The following is a 17,018-nucleotide window of genomic DNA, read 5'->3' as shown; positions in this document are numbered from 1 at the left end:
GGCCCAAGGTCACGCCAGCAGCTGCAAGTGGAGGAGTGGGGAATCAAACCCGGTTCTTCCAGATTAGAGTCCGCGCTCTTAACCACTGCACCAAATTGTCTCTTGTCAGATCTCAGAGGGTAGGTGATGTGAAAGACTGAGTCTCTGGAGAACCACTGCCAGTCTGAGTAGACAATATGATTTTGGTGGAATACGGGCATTATTTCTAGTTCAGTATAAGGCTGCTTCATAGAAACGGCATGGCTATGTTCAGGTTCTAGCTGAGAAAGGCTGAGTGACTGGGAGAGCCCATAGCTCAGCAATAGAGCATATGTGCTGCAGGCAAACGATTCATCGGAACCCCTGGGATCTCCAGGTGAAGGATCTAAGATGGGAAAGGAAGGCTTGGGAAAGAGATCTGCTTCCTTGAAGATCTGCTTCCAGTTGCTGTAGACCAGGGGTGGCCAAACTTGCTTAACGTAAGAGCCGCATAGTTATAAATGTCAGATGTTTGAGAGCCACAGGACATGAACAAATATTACACACACATTCTTATTGAACAATATGCAAATTTGCTTTTTATTAACATTATAAACGAGACTGCCAAAAAATAAAGAACAAAAGGGGTAAAAACAGATATTGATAATGATATTTAACTTTAGATAGGGAGGGAAGGGAGAAAGAAAGAAAGAGCAAGACTAGACCTAATGGGTGGAAATTACAAGGGAGTCGATACCAGCTAAAAATCAGGAGAGACTTCCTAACTGTAAGAGTGGTTGAGCAGTGGAACAGGCTGCCTCGGGAGGTGGTGGATGCTCCTTCGCTGGACGTTTTCAAGCGGAGGCTGGACGACCATCTTTCGGGTATGTTGTAGGGCTATCTTTCGGCTATGGTCCTGCAGAGTGCAGGGGGTTGGAGGTCCCTTCCAACTCGAACATTCTATGATTCTATGAAAGAAAGGTGGAAAGAAAGTGGAAAGAAAGCAAATAGATGGAGGGGAGGGAGAGGTGGAAAGAAAGCAACTTTAACTTTAAAAGCATCCTCCAAGGCCCCCCTCCAGCTGGCTTGGCTTGGAGAAGGGATTTAAAGAGAAAAATGCCTTCTTCAAGCTGGCCAGTGGGGAGGGGAGGTCTTTAAGAATGCATTTAAAGTTAAAGTTGCTTTCTTCCTCTGCTCCCCCCCCCTCCTCAAGCCTACCCAGGGAGGGGAACACTCACTGGGGAAGGGAAGTCCGATTGGGGAGGCACGCCTCCCCTTCGCTTCCCCAGCCACCCTCCCGGGAGCTGCACAAGATGTGTGAACAGGGGTCATTTCCTGCAGGAGCGCACAGGAGTGGAGCTCCGGCAGTAAAGAGACCAGGGGGTGGGCACATGCAACAAGCCCCGCCCCCTTAGGCCAGGGGTGGCCACATGGTGGCTCAGGAGCCACATGCAACCCTTTCACACATATTGTGTGGCTCCTGGTAGGGTGGCTAGGGAAGCAAAGTAGAGGCATGATTGGTTTTCCCTAGTGTTTCCATCCCTGGGTAGGCTTGAGGTGAGCAGAGAAAGAAGGCAACTTTAAACGTCTTCTCAAAGCACCCCCCCATCAAGCCTACAAATATCACCGGACAAATAAATATTATCAACATCTTTTTTTACCCCTTTTAGTTTTATTTTTGGCAGTCTCATTTAATGTTAATAAAAAGCAAATTTGCATATTTTTCAATAAGAAGGAGAAGGAGAAGAAGAGATTGGAGTTATACCCTGCCCTTCACTACCCAAAAGAGTCTCAGTGTGGCTTACAAACTCCTTTCCCTTCCCCTCCCCACAACAGGCACCCTGTGAGGTAAAAGAAGAAGAAGAGATTGGATTTATACCCCGCCCTTCACTACCCGAAGGAGTCTCAGTGTGGTTTACAAACTCCTTTCCCTTCCCCTCCCCACAACAGACACCCTGTGAGGTAAAAGAAGAAGAAGAAGAAGAGATTGGATTTATACCCCACCCTTCACTACCCAAAGGAGTCTCAGAGCGGCTTACAAACTCCTTTCCCTTCCCCTCCCCACAACAGGCACCTTGTGAGGTGGGTGGGGCTGAGAGAGCTCTGACAGAAACTGCTCTTTTTCAAGGACAGCTCTTATCAGAACTACGGTTTGCCCAAGGTCACACCAGCAGCTGCATGTGGAGGAGTGGGGGAATCAAACCTGGTTCTCCCAGATTAGACTCCACGCACTTAACCACTACATCAAACTGGCTCTCTTACATGTGTGTAATATTTCTTCATGTTTTGCGGCTCTCAAACATCTGACGTTTATTCGGCGTGGCTCTTACGTTAAGTAAGTTTGGCCACCCCTGGACTATGAACATCAGAGCCACAATGTGAATTTCCAGGTTTAAGGCTGAGAACAGCCAGCTTTAGAGTTTAGTCCTCGTTGAATAAGGTACTGGATAATATATATTTTTTTGTATTTTTGCATTTGTGTGTGTGCACCCCTGTGCCTGGAAGTCATGGTGACCTCCGGCGACTCCTACTGGGCATGGAGGACATTCAGAGAACTGGCTTCGTCTCCTGCCTCTGGCCTCCCAGGCCTGGTATTCCTTGGAGGTCCCCCATCGAAATACTTGCCAAGGCAATAAGGAGCCCAAGGGGTGGGCACATGCAACAAGCCTGGGCTACCCAGGTCAGGGCTATACTGGATAATCTTTAGCGCTTGTAAGATCTCGGAAACTAAGCCGGGTCAGTGGGATGGGAGACCACCAAGGACAACTATGCAGAAGAAAGTCTGTGGGCCAACCATCTCTCCTTCTCGCTTGCCTTGAAAGCCCCTCGCTAGCATCTCCGTAAGTTGGCTGGGACTTGACCGCACTTGTGTACACAATCCTTTGCGGTTGTTTTGCAAAGCAAATGTTGACTGCAGGCAAATTGAAGGCAAACAACCCTGGCAGTTGCTTAGGTGATGGCAGAAGTTTGAGGGAGGGGCCGTGGCTCAGCGGTGGAGATCCCAGCTTTAACTCCTGGCATTTTGAGTTAAAAGGGATCAGGTAAGGGGTTGTCTGAATTGGTTGCAACTTGAAGGCACCTTAATTATTATAAAGAGGTGATGGGAAAGGCCTCTGACTGACTCCTCAAATAGCTTCTGCCAATCAGAGGAAACAAGACCAGGGGTCATTTCCTGCGGGAGCGCACAGGAGCGGAGCTCCGGCAATAAGGAGCCCAAGGGGTGGGCACATGCAACAAGCCTGGGCTACCCAGGTCAGGGCTATACTGGATAATCTTTAGTGCTTGTAAGATCTCGGAAGCTAAGCCAAGTCAGTGGGATGGGAGGCCACCAAGGACAACTATGCAGAAGAAAGTCTGTGGGCCACCCCCTGCTCTCAGTAGCCCTTGGTCAGGTCAGGCCATGAGGAGCAAGAAGAAGCCAGGTAAGTTGCAGAGCCCTCCCCCCCGGCCCGCCTTCAGGTACAAGCTCTTTCTCCTCTGTGAGGACAGATCTGCATGTTCCCCCCCCCCAATAGCTAGCAATCCAAAACAGTCCAGTGGAGCCTGAGTGGTGGGTGTTGCCTTCTAACACACTTCCGGTGATGCCAGGGGGTGTGGCATATGCAAATAAGTTATGCTAATATGTTATGCTAATGAGCTCCTGCACCTCTTTTTCTACGAAATGACCCCTGAGTAAGACTGATCTTCATAAGGCAGTTATCCACCTCTGTATATGGCAGGCTGTGAGGCAAAGCACCCGTGATTGCTCCCAAGGGTTAATGTGTATAGTAACATTCATTCAATCTTGCAGGTGTCACTAATTGGGCCTATCTGCCCTTATCAACTTCAAGGCCAAACTAAGGAATGGGATAATTGGCTCATCATGAGAACCTGTGAGCCACAGGATGGGAGGGGGAGAATCAGGAGTGATGAGGTAATTTTCTAGAGGGTTCTAAAAAGAACACATCCTGATTGGATTGTTACCATCACCTGATGCCAGTTTAGGGTTGCCAGGTCCTACCTGCAATCCGGCAGGGGGCTCTTGGGTCCTGCCCGGAATCTTCTGCCACATGCGCAAAATGCGCACGGCATGATGACATCACCCAGAAGTGACATCTACACATTGCCGACATTGGCAGGGTGACGCTCTAGTTTTTGGGCAAAACTCTATGTTTTTTTGACTTCAAAGTCATAGTGTTTGCCCAAAAACTAGAGCGTCCCCCTGCCCCCCGAATGTCAGCGATGCAAAGACGTCACTTCCGGGTGACGTCGTCACATCCTGTTCAGGGGTAGGTCTTCCCCCACTGGTTCAAAGCCCCAAAAATCGGGGAACCCCTGCCTGGACTGGGGGTCTGGCAATCTTATGCTGGTTGGCCAGAAAGCTATAATTGGGCTAATTATCCTTGAGGTTGGCTTGGATTCTGATGGACTAAAGGCCTCGACTGTGATGTGCTGAGATTGCAATGGACAACAATGTAGAAAGCGCTTGAGCTTGGCCTTTGATTCTGGGACTGTAAGATCGTGCCATCTAATGCAGATTTCAAATGTGTTAGATCAGGGGTGTTGAACTCATTTGTTATGAGGGCCGGATCTGACATAAATGAGACTTTGTTGGGCCGGGCCGTGTGTGTCGTAAAATGTAATGCCAGGTAGCGAAGATATAAACTTTATAAAGGACACAAACGCAAAGCAAGCTATGATGCAGCAGCAGTGGCAGAACTGGAAGCAGGAGATGGCCAGTTCCACGGTGGGCCTGATGGAAGCCCTCCGGGAGCCTGATCTGGCCCCCGGGCCACATGTTTGACATCCCTGTGTTAGATAGTTAAGCTAGAATTTCTTGTTTTCTTTGCTGTGGGATGTTAGAGTTGTGTGTTGCCTAGGAATAAAATTAGTATCTGAAATAAGATTCTAATAAATTCTCTCTATGCGTTAAATATTTGCGTTAAAGTCTTTCAATTGAGTCAATGCATCTCAATGGTGCCGCTGTAACGCTTCAGTGCTATAGCAGTTTAGCGCTATAATGCTCGCCTTAGAACGTCTTTTTTAAAAGTCTGAGGAAGATCATGCGGTGAAAAAGGGTGGTGGTGGGGAGAAAATGGCACTGTTTGAAATGACCATTGCGCTTCGGAGATGGCTCATTAATGGAAGGAAATTCGCTGTATGAAATCTCCATCCCTGTATCACTTTGCTCGAAATCAGGCCATCAACAAATAAAATCTGGTTTAGGAGACATGGCGTACAACTGTGAGTAGAAAAAGCTTGGAAACATTAGTATCGACCCTACTGATGTTGGCAAAATTAACAATTGCACAAAAATGGAAGCAAAAAAATGTTCCGATAATAACATGCTGGGAGAACAAAATCTGGGAATGCTTTATTTATGGGCGCACCTCTTATAACTCGTCAGCCGTGCAATCAGAGAAATACCAAAAGTGGTTTCAGGCAGTATGGTTTCCTATTATTAGTTATTTAGAAAATAGTGAAACAGTTCCAAAAAACCCGCTGTACAAGAAGCTGTTGTTCTTTTAATTGTTTGGTACTTAGTCTATACAAATGTTTGACTTTACTGTGATACTATGGGAGTTATGTAAGAAAAGCTGTTTAATTGAGCTGGTAATTGCTCTTTGTGTCTAATTCTGTTGTGTTTACGCTGTTAAAAATTAATAAAAACAAAGATTAAAAAAAGGACACTAATGTGAAAAGGGCCTTAGTGACTACAGTAGTGGTAGAAAGTGCAGTCAAGCTCTGCCAAGTTGCAGCTGACTTCTGTCAACCCTGTAAAGTTTTCAAAGCAAGAGACGTGCAGAGGTGGTTTCCCCCTGCGTGCCTCTGCATAGCAACCCTGGACTTCCTCGGTGGTCTCCCATCCAAAAACGAATCCAGGCCGATCCTTCTTAGCTTCCAAGATCTGATAAGATAGGGCAAGCCTGGACTAGGACTCCAGCTTTCAGCTCAGATGTTCTGGATGCTAATTTGTCTTTCTGTCTGGTTGCTGAACTTCAGAATACAGACAGCCCCAAGCATGTCTTATTCCCTCTGAGATCAACGGCACCGCAGTGTTTGTGCCTCATTAGACAGCTTTATTCTGCAAACAGTATGTAGCCGCACAGAGGTGGGTTTTGTTTGCCTGTGGGAACACCTGGATGCCCTTCTTAATGATCTGCCAAAGTTTTCATCAGCAGCCTAGAAAGCAAACTTTCATAAGCAAGTTTGAGATTGAAGAGCCTTTTCAGCCGCTCAGTCGCTTGTCTTTATCTATCACTTTAAACCCACTCTTCCTCCAGGGTGGTTCCCTTTGGCTTACAACTGCACCTTCACGATAATCCGATGAAGCTGTGAGACTGTTATTGTCCCAGAATGCTTCCTGGCTGATTTGAATGTAGATCTCTCTGGGTCTCTCTGTTCACTGCACCAAACTGGTGTTTTTCCCATGGGGGGACGGGAATCAGAGGTTCTGTTTAGGGCTAAAATGACGATCTAATCCTCTTCCTTCCCTCACACACAGGATTTCCCCTTCTGTTGTCTTTCATGCTGAGCAGCCCCTTTATCTGTTTTCTTCTAGTTGGTTTGTCTATGTTTGTCCCACCCAGTCAGATAGATAGATGGATAGATGGATGGATGCTGGCCCAGCCCGGGGAACTGTTGTTTGTTGTTCAATTGCACAGTCGAGTCCGACTCTTCGCGACCCCATCGGCCAGTTCACACCAGGCCCTCCTGTCTTCCGCTGTCCTCTGAAGCTTGCTCAATTTCATGTTTGTTGCATCGATGACACTGTCTAACCATCTCATCCTTTGCCATCCCCTTCTTCTTTGACCTTCAATCTTTCCCAGCATCAGGGTCTTCTCCAGTGAGTGCTCCCTTCTCATTTGGTGGCCAAAGTATTTGAGCTTCAACTTCAGGATCTGGTCTTCCAGGGAACAGTCAGGGTTGATTTCTTTTAGGATTGACTAATTTGATCTCCTTGCAGTCCAAGGGACTGATAAGTCCTTGGACTGCCGGGGAACTGTAGGGAGAGACAAAATCTCTGTCTTATATTCTGCTTTTGAAATGGTACAGGAGAGGCTTGAGTGACTCTCTCAACAGAATTCTGTTCAAACAGCCTGTCACTCAAAGGTTCTCAGACTCTGTTACGCATTAACCCTTGAGGGTGCATCACAGCTACAAAGAAGAAGAGAAGAGATTGGATTTATACCCCACCCTTCACTACCCAAGGGAGTCTCAGAGCGGCTTACAAACTCCTTTTCCCTTCCCCTCCCCACAACAGACACCCTGTGAGGCAGGTGGGGCTGAGAGAGCTCTGACAGAAACTGCTCTTTTTTCAAGAACAGCTGTGCCAGAACTAAGGCTTGCCCAAGGTCATCCAGCAGGTGCAAGTGGAGGAGTGGGGAATCAAACCTGGTTCTCCCAGAGTCTGTGCACTTAACCACTACACCAAACAGCCATATTGGCCTGCATGAAATCTGGAACAAGAAACCAAATCCATGGGATATGTTTTTATTATGGTTAACAAAAATGACACAAAACATGCCACAAGCTTCCCAGTTCAAGAACCGCTCATCAGGCGGATGATACAAAATAAAAGACAAGAGTTGGCGTGACAGTCTGCTTTTTTCCTTAATAATATTTGTTTGCTTCACTGTGTTTCCCCTGGAATTAAATCCAAACAAAAGTCCTGTGGCTAGGCGGGATACAAATCGACATAATAAATGAATGAATGAATGAATGAATAAATGAATGACCATATTAATTTAGCCAGTTATTCCTGTTTGGTCTTTGCATCGGTTGAAACATCTTCATTACGTTGTATGCTAATTTGCTGGTCACCCTTTGCCTTATATGTATGGACTGTTAACTTCCATTTCAATGTATCTGAGGAAGTGGGCTTGCACACAAAGGTATTTGCAGAGGCAAGTGACGACAAGCCATGTCTATGTGTCTCTTGCCTTGTAAGCCCTATGGGCACGCCCCAAGTCAGCTGTGACTTGACTGCGCTTTCCACCAATCGAAAGGTATCACATGGATTCAATTTGATTTTGTGAACAGCCGCTGCTGAGACATGTTTTCAGCCCTTGATAACTGAGAAACAAACGTGGTTTTCTGGTATATAAGAACATACGAACATAAGAGACGCCAATGTTGGATCGGGCCAAAGGCCCATCCAGTTCAACACACTGTGTTACGCAGTGGCCCGAAATACCAGTGCCATCAGGAGGCCCACCAGTGGGGCCAGGACATTAGAAGCCCTCCCACTGTTGACCCCCCTATCTTCGGCTGCAAAGAGAACCCTCCTTTTGGCTTTTAAATCAAAGGGAGTTCTTCAGACTAAATGAAGCAGTGAAGAACCTTCGGCTGTGTGTAATAGTAGAAGGAAAAGGGATGGTGAAGTAGGGATGATACCAGTGTGTCCCTGTTGAGATGGAATCTGCATCCGTATCTGGTTGGGTATTGTGCTATCGTAGTGCTGTAGCAACTGGATTTTACTTGACAACCCAGTAGTGAATTGTTACTATAGTGCTAAGATAGTGCAAGGAGCCCCAAGCTTTTCAGGACTTGGATGCTAAGCAGGGTCTACCCTGGTCAGTACTTGAATGGGACCAAGGAAGGCTGGGATTGCTATGTGGAGGAAGGTAATGGCAAACCACCTCTGCTTGTCTGCTTAGAATGTTAGACTAGGTCTGCGGAGACCTGGGTTCAAGTCTCTCCATTGTGCAGTCTCTGGGTGATCTTGGGCCAGTTAGCTGTTTCTCAGCCTAACGGACCCCACATTTTACCCCATTTTTCAGGGTAAAATGAAACAGAGTGAGACCATGTGGCCAGCCAGAGTTAATGGTAACATTTTATGGGAAGCGTATTGGGCTGCTCTGGAGTGATGTTATGCTTCTTTGCTGCCATCTTGTTTTATTTAACTGGTTTTTAATCATATATTTATTGAGCTGCCCTGAGCCCATGGTGTGATACAAATAAAAGTAATAATACTTAGGAAAAGTGAGATAAAAATGTGCTCGATTAGGAGGGTGTGCACTAAATGCCACACGGATCCCGTTGTGTGACTAACGGGCTGCTTCTCCCAGGATGCTGTGCACTGGTGGAGAGAACCGAGTTCAAGTTTCACACATACCTCAAAAATAAGATACTTGAGATAGCTGAAATGGACAAATTGACTATTACATTACAAAATAAGCCAGAGGAAGCTTTTTGGGAGAGATGGGGAATTATATATGACTGGCTGAAGTACCTCCACAGGACCTCCACAGGAGGTCTGATCGCGTAACTGCGCAGTAGTTTGCCCCAGGGCAAACAGCCACGCTTCTCCTCTGCAGTTTCCTGCCCGTGTGACCGGGGCCCAAGTTACTTTTTGTTTGTAGAAAATGAAAATAAAGTGTTAAAAAAAAGTTTCACACATACCAATCAGCTGTGGAGGGTAGCAGATGTGTTTTCCTAACATAGCTGCTTTTTTTCAAAATACTCACCAACGGCCATCCTGAAAGAAGCAGGCATCCTCTTGAAAGTATCGTCTGCACTTTGCTTTTAACCTTGTGCCAGAGCAGATGTTAAGGGATAAGAAACGTATTCAAGTTTCATGTAAAAAAAGGTGTGGGGGGGAAGTAAGTCCCTCTCCCCAGCTCCTTGCTTACGGGCGATTCTTCTTTCTTTTCATACAGCGGAGCAGGAGAATACGCAAAAGAAAACTTTTACTAGCTGGATCAATTCACAGCTGGAAAAGGTAAGTGGACGATCGAGGGAGGGGATGGGTTTTGAGAAGAACCAAGAAGAGAAAGTGGGGTGGAGCCAACCATCCTCCAAGTATCTTTTCTCCAATTTAAGTGGCTCTTCCCTCAATGGAAGAGCCCCATAATACCGCCCTCCCAAAGGCTCAGGGCGGTTAAAAAACAATCACCTTTGCTCAGTGGAGTTATAGGATAGTGGTGAGATCTGCCCCAGTATCTGATTTTTTAAAAATCAGGTTAAATAGCTACATTACAGCCAGGCTAGTTAAACTGGAAAGGAAAATAATATCACATGGAACAGGTTTCAAAAGGGGTAACTGAGTCTCTGGGCCCATTCTTTTAGGAAAGACCTTGAGGCAAATATATAGCTGAAATTCATTTGGGGAACGTGGCTACGACGTGGCTTCTCAAGGATGAAGACAGATGTGAGGTTGCATTGGGGATGTGAGCTTGGCCTCTGCTCAGCTTTGCAGCTTATATGACTGACATATCCACTGCTATCCTACCACTTCACCGAGCAAACTTTATTTTTTAAAAATTGTTGTTTTATTTAAAAAACAACCACCTTTGCTCGGTGGAGTTATAGGATAGTGGTGTGATCTGCCCCAGTAGCTGATTTTTAAAAAAATCAGGTTAAATAGCAGCCATCTGTTCTAGCCGGTTTGTTTTGGAGGCAGTATTTATTTATTTATTTGCATTTTTTTAATCGCCTAGGCTCTAGGTGATGTACAAATTAAAAACAATAAAATCATACAGTCCTTATTAAAAAAGTATGTACTACAGTAGTTAAAGATCAAGAGGCGGGCTTTTGTGAATCCCTCCCATTATTCGGTCTGTGTTGCCTCACGGGTATTGAGGAGGGGTGGAGTTACAGATGTTAAATCCTTCAGGGGACAGAGACCCAGGAAATACGCCAGCCATGATGTCAACCATTGCCATCCTCAACCAAATGCCTGCCGGAACTTCTCTGCCTTGCAGGCCTTGTGGAATAGCATAAGATCCCACAGGGCCCTGATGTAATTTGGGCAGATAATTCCACCCAGGGCTGGCTCACTCACTAGGTGAACTAGGCATTCGCCTAGAGTGGGCCTGCCCTTAGGGGTGCCAAACAGCACCCGCCCCCTGCCAAAAGTCCCCCCCCAAAAGCCCTGCATGCATCTAGTCCCTCACCAGGGGACCACCGCCGCCTCTTTCACCCCAAGTCTGGCACCCAGTGTGCCCAGAAGCAGGTGGGGAAGGAAGCGAGGAGGGAGGAAGCGCCCCCTGCTGTGCTCGGGGCCTGTCCTGAGGCTCAGGTGGCCTGCAGGGCAGGGAGGAGGTGGACGGCGCCCCCTGAAGGGCCCAGTGGCAGGGCGGCTCAGGTAGGTGTGCGTGGTGCATAGAGGGGGCTGGAGCAGACCCACCACCGCTTCCTCCTCCGAGACGGGCCTGCTCGGACAGGACGACTCCTCCATGCTGCCCTCGGTCAGTCTCCTTGGCACCGCCACCGCAGGGAGCGAGGGGACAGGACGCACATGGCTGGTGGGGTCCCGGTCCCCCAGGGGGGAAGGAGAGACGGGGGAAGCAGGCGGGGGGAGAAAAAGCAGAAGGGCCGCCCTCCGAAGAGCCTCGTAGCCCCCTCTCCCCCCCCCATGCACCCAGCTTAGCACCCGGCTTGAGTGCCGGAGAGGCACGAGGTGGTGGTGGGGAGAGACACAAGGTGAGGGGGGGTGCCACAAGGCAGCCTTGCCTGGGGGGGGGGCGTTAGTTTCGCCTAGGGCGCCGAAAAACCTTGGGCCGGCCCTGATTCCACCAGGTCAGGGCCAGGGCCGAAAAGGTTGAGGACAGCCTTGGTTGAGGACAGCCAGATATCTCTAGAGTTCTCTGCAGTGCCAGTGAGGGGAATACAGGATCAGGCTCTTGATGAGCGTGAGTGGTGGTAATGAAAATATAAATTAATGCTTTGCAGCATTCTCCTCCTTCTGCTGTCTTGGACTTGTATGCAGACGTTGGGAAGGGACACGTTCTTTTGGATCTGCTGGAAGTGCTTTCGGGATGCCAACTGGTAAGAGAATGAGGAAGAGAAAGAATCCATATATACTTGGACTGTGTGCAATAGATTTTAGTGTATTTCTTTATTTGGAATAGTAGATGGGAATAGTGATTGTAATGTAATGCAAAAGGATATTAGAATGTAGCAAGAAGCGGGACCCACGATACTCGCGGGAGGGGGTATTCCCCACGGCTCCCGGGTGGCTGGCCTGCTGAAGCAGCAGGAGCTCCGCACGGAGGAGGTGGCGGCAGCGACCGCAGCCCCGCCCCCCCAAGGTTCCTCCCCCCCCCCCCCACAGCCAGCAGCAGCAACGGCTTTCAGTCCTGTGCCAGTCCTAGCCGCCGGGCCGCCAGGCTTCCCCCCCCCCCCGCCGACAGCAACAATGTACATGGCTCCAAGTCTTCTCCCTCCCCCCTGCTGCAACGGCGGCAAGCCCTGTGTGGCACCTAGCTGCGGGGCCAGCCAGGCTTCCCCCCCAGCAGCAATGGCCGCGGCTCCCAGCCGCTGGTCCGTCAAGGCTTCCCCCCCACGCTGCCGCCGCTGACAACAGCAACGGCTCTGCCATATTTCCTAGTGGTGAATGCATTCTCTGCACATGCTCAGGGAACGCTCCTTTACTTTTGGGGGGATTTAAGTATCCCCTCTATAGTTTTTTAAATAGATTTTATAGATTTCGTTGCCCCAAATGTGTAGGAAAATCTCTTTGCCCCCTAGGTGCCCCCGATGTGCGGATTTAGATATCCACACACAGAGGGCACCTTGGCTATTAGATATATAGATATAATTTAGAATGGTACATTGAAATGTATTTCTCTGGTTCTGGTGACAGAGGAGCTATAACAGTGCAGCTCAAAGAATAGGATGCTGTTAGTTACCTCCAGCAAAGATACAGGATCCCCAGCCTGAGTGTAGCAAAGAGAAAGAAGAAACGCTGAGAAGAAAGCCGTCAGACCAATCTAATCACTGGCTGTAGGCACACGGGCAGGAAAATGCAGGGGGGAAGCGTGGCTGTTTGCCCCGGGGATAATTAAAGCGCGGTTGCACGATCAGACCTCCTGTGGAGGTCCTATGGAGGTTCCGTGGAGGTCCCGTGGTTAAGGGGAGGGGCGGATCACACGGCAAAGAAGCGGGGCGGGCAAACAGGATTGGGTTTTTTTAAAAACTCAAATGTGCGCATGCTCCCTTGGGTGCTTGTGCGCATCCGTGGAGACTTTGGGGGAAAAAACCTTTTTGCGAGGGGACATGGGCGGGCGCCGGAACTACCACTGGAAATGCGATCAGACGGCCGCCCTTGCCCCGCGGTTTCAGGAAACTAGTACGTCCGAAAAATTGCTTCCTGGCCCCATCGTGGTGATCAGTGTTTCCCTGGGTGTGTAAAGAAAGGACCACAAGAACTAAGCACTGAGGCGACCCTTCCTGCCCTCCCTCTCATGATCCTCTTCTGATTCAAACTGTAATTCTAATTTGTCGTCTTTGCAGCCACGAGAAAGAGGATGCAACCCTTTCCAGTGCAGAAGCAATGTTGGAAATGCCCTGCGTTTTCTCAGGAACAGATCGGTCAGTATTATTTCAACCCAGAGAAGTTTTTTTGCTTGCGTCGAGATGCCACCGTGCCACCAAGATCTCAACAAGGTGGTTTTCAGCCACACCTGTAGGACATCATTCTTTGTGTACTCTCGAAAGCAGAATGAGAGGGATTGTTCCTGTGGCATTTATTGCTAGCTGGAAATATTATTGGAAAACTGGAGACTATTTTCTTGCTGCCAATGGCAAATTTAAAAAAACACTAACAAAAGCAAAATAAAAGAAGAAGAGATTAGATTTATACCCCCACCCTTCCCTCGGAGTCTCAGAACGGCTGACAATCCCTATCCCTTCCCCTCACCACAACAGACACCCTGTGAGGTAGGTGGGGCCGAGAGAGCTCTTTCGAGGACTGCTCTTGAGAGAATAGCTCTGAGAGACCTTGTAACTGACCCAAGGTCACACCAGCAGCTGCGTGTGTGTGTGCTGTTGTGGTTTTTAATTGTAAGCTGCCTCCAGCAGAACTATGAAGAGGCAGCAAAATGGCACTGTTATCAAGTATGTCTAGTGTTCTGTGGAATGCGCATGGAGACTCTCTGACCTCTGATGAGGACCTCTTTAAGTGTGGTGATGGGATTCATCCGTGTTTTTTCACCAGCCAAAATCTTTCTTTGCCCAGATCAAGCTCATCAACATTCACGTTGCCGATATCATTGAAGGGAATCCATCCATCGTACTGGGCCTCATTTGGACAATCATACTGCATTTCCATGTGAGTGTTTAAAGGCTACCATTTGGGAAATGTGTTAAGGCTTGGACCCACTGCAGCATTTCCATGCATGGAAGGATTTCCACCTGTGCAGGGTTTCTTCCCCCCTCCCTCCAGCTGTTTCAGCCCCAAGTGCCCCCCTGAATTGCTTTAGGGCAAAGTAAAAAAAATATATCGTATGGCATTGCTTGTGGAATAGCCAGGAGATCCCGAAGGATTATTTGGCTGCCTGAAACTGTAGCTCTTTTTTGGCACCACTAGGTGGCGAGCCATGCTTATGTTTAGTTGGACCGTGCTGTGACTTGCCTAAACTCACTCAGCTGGCTTCAAATGGGGAAGTGGGGAATCAAACCCGGTTCTCCAGATTAGAGTCCACTGCTCTTAACCACTACACCAAGCTGGCTCTGCAGGGCTTTATGCACAAGCCAAGTAATCTGCAGTTTAAGGCCTCAAATTATGAAGGGCCTATACATGCAAAAAAAAAAAAAAAGCACTAAAATTACTGAATTCCTTTTTTGGGGGGGGGGGTAATTGACCGTGCTGTGACTTGCCTAAACTCACTCAGCTGGCTTCAAATGGGGAAGTGGGGAATCAAACCCGGTTCTCCAGATTAGAGTCCACTGCTCTTAACCACTACACCAAGCTGGCTCTGCAGGGCTTTATGCACAAGCCAAGTAAGCTGCAGTTTAAGGCCTCAAATTATGAAGGGCCTATACATGCAAAAAAAAAAGCAGCACTAAAATTACTGAATTACCTTTTTTTGGGGGGGGGGTAATGCTACAGATCCCCTTAAACTCCACACAGTTTAGAGCCTCAGCATGTCTTAGTCTGGTCCTGATTCAGGGGGAATTTTGGACTGGAATTGGAAAGGGGAGGCAAAAAAACCCATGTTTTGCTGGCAAAAATCCTTCCATCTGCAGAAATGTTCCATTTGATCTGGTTGCTCTGAGCAAAGCATTTGTAAGTGTCCAGGTGAAAAGGGGCACATGGATCCCACTGTGTGGTTGCCAGTTTGGCTACGGATCCAGTAGTTGCTCACAAAATGGCGTTTGGACAGGAGCGATGGTTTTAAATATGTGTGAAGAGGACCATCAAGTTGCCGCTGAATTATGGGTTTTCAAGGCAAGAGTTGTTCAGCGGTGGTTTGCCATTGCCTGCCTCTGCATAGCGACCTTGAACTTCGTTGGTGGTTTCACATTCAAGTGACATGATTGAGGTTTATAAGATTATGCATGGGAAAGAGCAGGTAGAGAAAGAGGTACTTTTCTCCCTTTCTCACAATACAAGAACTCGTGGGCACTCTATGAAATTGCTGAGCGGTCGGGTTAGAACGGATAAAAGGAAGTACTTCTTCACCCAAAGAGTGATTAACACTTGGAATTCACTGCCACAGGAAGTGGTGGTGGCTACAAGCATGGACGGCTTCCAAAGGGAATTAGATAAGCATATGGAGCAGCGGTCCATCAGTGGCTATTAGCCACAAGGGATAGATAGGGACTCTGGGGCAAGTGATGCTCTGTCATCTTGGTGCTTGGGGGGGGGGGGGCTCAACAGTGGGAGGGCTTCTAGTGTCCTGGCCCCACCGGTGGACCTCCTGATAGCACTGGTATTTCTGGCCACTGTGTGATACAGAGTGTTGGACTGGATGGGCGTTTGGCCTGATCCAACATTGGCATCTCTTATGTTCTTATGTAATCTAGCAGAACCCTGGCTAGATAGATCCCTCTCCTCAATTACTTTTTCCAGTTGGAGAGTTGGGGGGCAGTGTTCACATCAATAAATGACAACTCCCTTGTGTCTTGGTGAGCAAATGTGAAACTGCTTCAAAAAGCAAAATAAATAAATAAAAATAAAATAAAGTTGTTAATGGTTTTCAAGGTAACAAACGTTAATCATAAACCCAACCTTTTTACAACTAGAGGTTACAACTGAGTCGTAAGGGCTCTGAACATAGCAACATTTGCAGAGACTGAATCTTCAGTGCCCTTCAGAAAGGGTAGTCTGAACAAAGGCAAATCCTAGCAAACAGGGCCCAGGAACAGAAGAAAAAGAGATAGTCCAAAATATTAAGTTAAAGAAATCCAGGGCCGATTCTTCCCCTTACGTTCTTCAGTGTCTCTGGCTGTTGCTTCTGCTTTTGGTGCTTTTACCTCCCTGATTTGGCCAGCGAAGAAATTAGCAGTTTCCCTCAGTCAGGCTCTAGGCCTTCTCTCTCCTGCTGCAGGCCGGACTGAGTGAGGGGGAAAAGTTTGAAACAACAGATTGACTTTATCATATCGCCTATAAAGGGAAATTCTGACATAGAATTTCTCTCTGGTCGGGCCCCTCACATCTCTGCAAAGAAATTGGCAGTTCCCTCAGCCAAACTCTAGGCCTTCTCTCTCCAGTGCAGGCCAGACTGATAGGTTGAGGTAGAGTCGCCAGCCTCCAGGTGGTACAAACCAAACAGGGAAAACAAAGTATAGAGAAGAAGAGGAGATTGGATTTATACCCTGCCCTTCACTTGGAGTTTCAGAGCGGCTTACAAACTCCAATCCTTTCCCCTCCCCACAAGAGACACCCTGAGAGGCAGGTGGGGCCGAGAGAGCTCTGAGAGAAATGCTCTTTTTCCAGCACTGCTGGTGCCAGAACTACGGCTTGCCCAAGGTCATCCAGCAGCTGCAAGTGGAGGAGTGGGGAATCAAACCCGGTCCTCCCAGATTAGAGTCCGTGCACTTAACCTCTACAACCAGACTGGCTACTAGAGAGATTACAAGCAGCAAAGTAACACCGTGTACAAAACATTCACTAAATATTAATTATTGGAATTTACTCGTCCAGTATCACATAGCATATGGCATTTCAAACAATACCATGTTTTGCAAAAAATTACTCAATGTGTTGCCATTAGTGTTGACCATTTAGAATTATGGTTCTTTCCTTGTGAAAGTCTTGTATCTTTGAGTAATTTTTTGGTGAAACGTGATATCATTTGAAGTGCCATATGCTATATGATATTGGACTAGTAAATTCCAATAATTAATATTTA

The sequence above is a fragment of the Gekko japonicus genome, unplaced genomic scaffold (genome assembly GCF_001447785.1).
Source record: "Gekko japonicus isolate JY-2015 unplaced genomic scaffold, Gekko_japonicus_V1.1 scaffold4068, whole genome shotgun sequence".
NCBI lineage: Eukaryota > Metazoa > Chordata > Lepidosauria > Squamata > Gekkonidae > Gekko > Gekko japonicus.
This window is presented reverse-complemented; position numbering follows the sequence as displayed.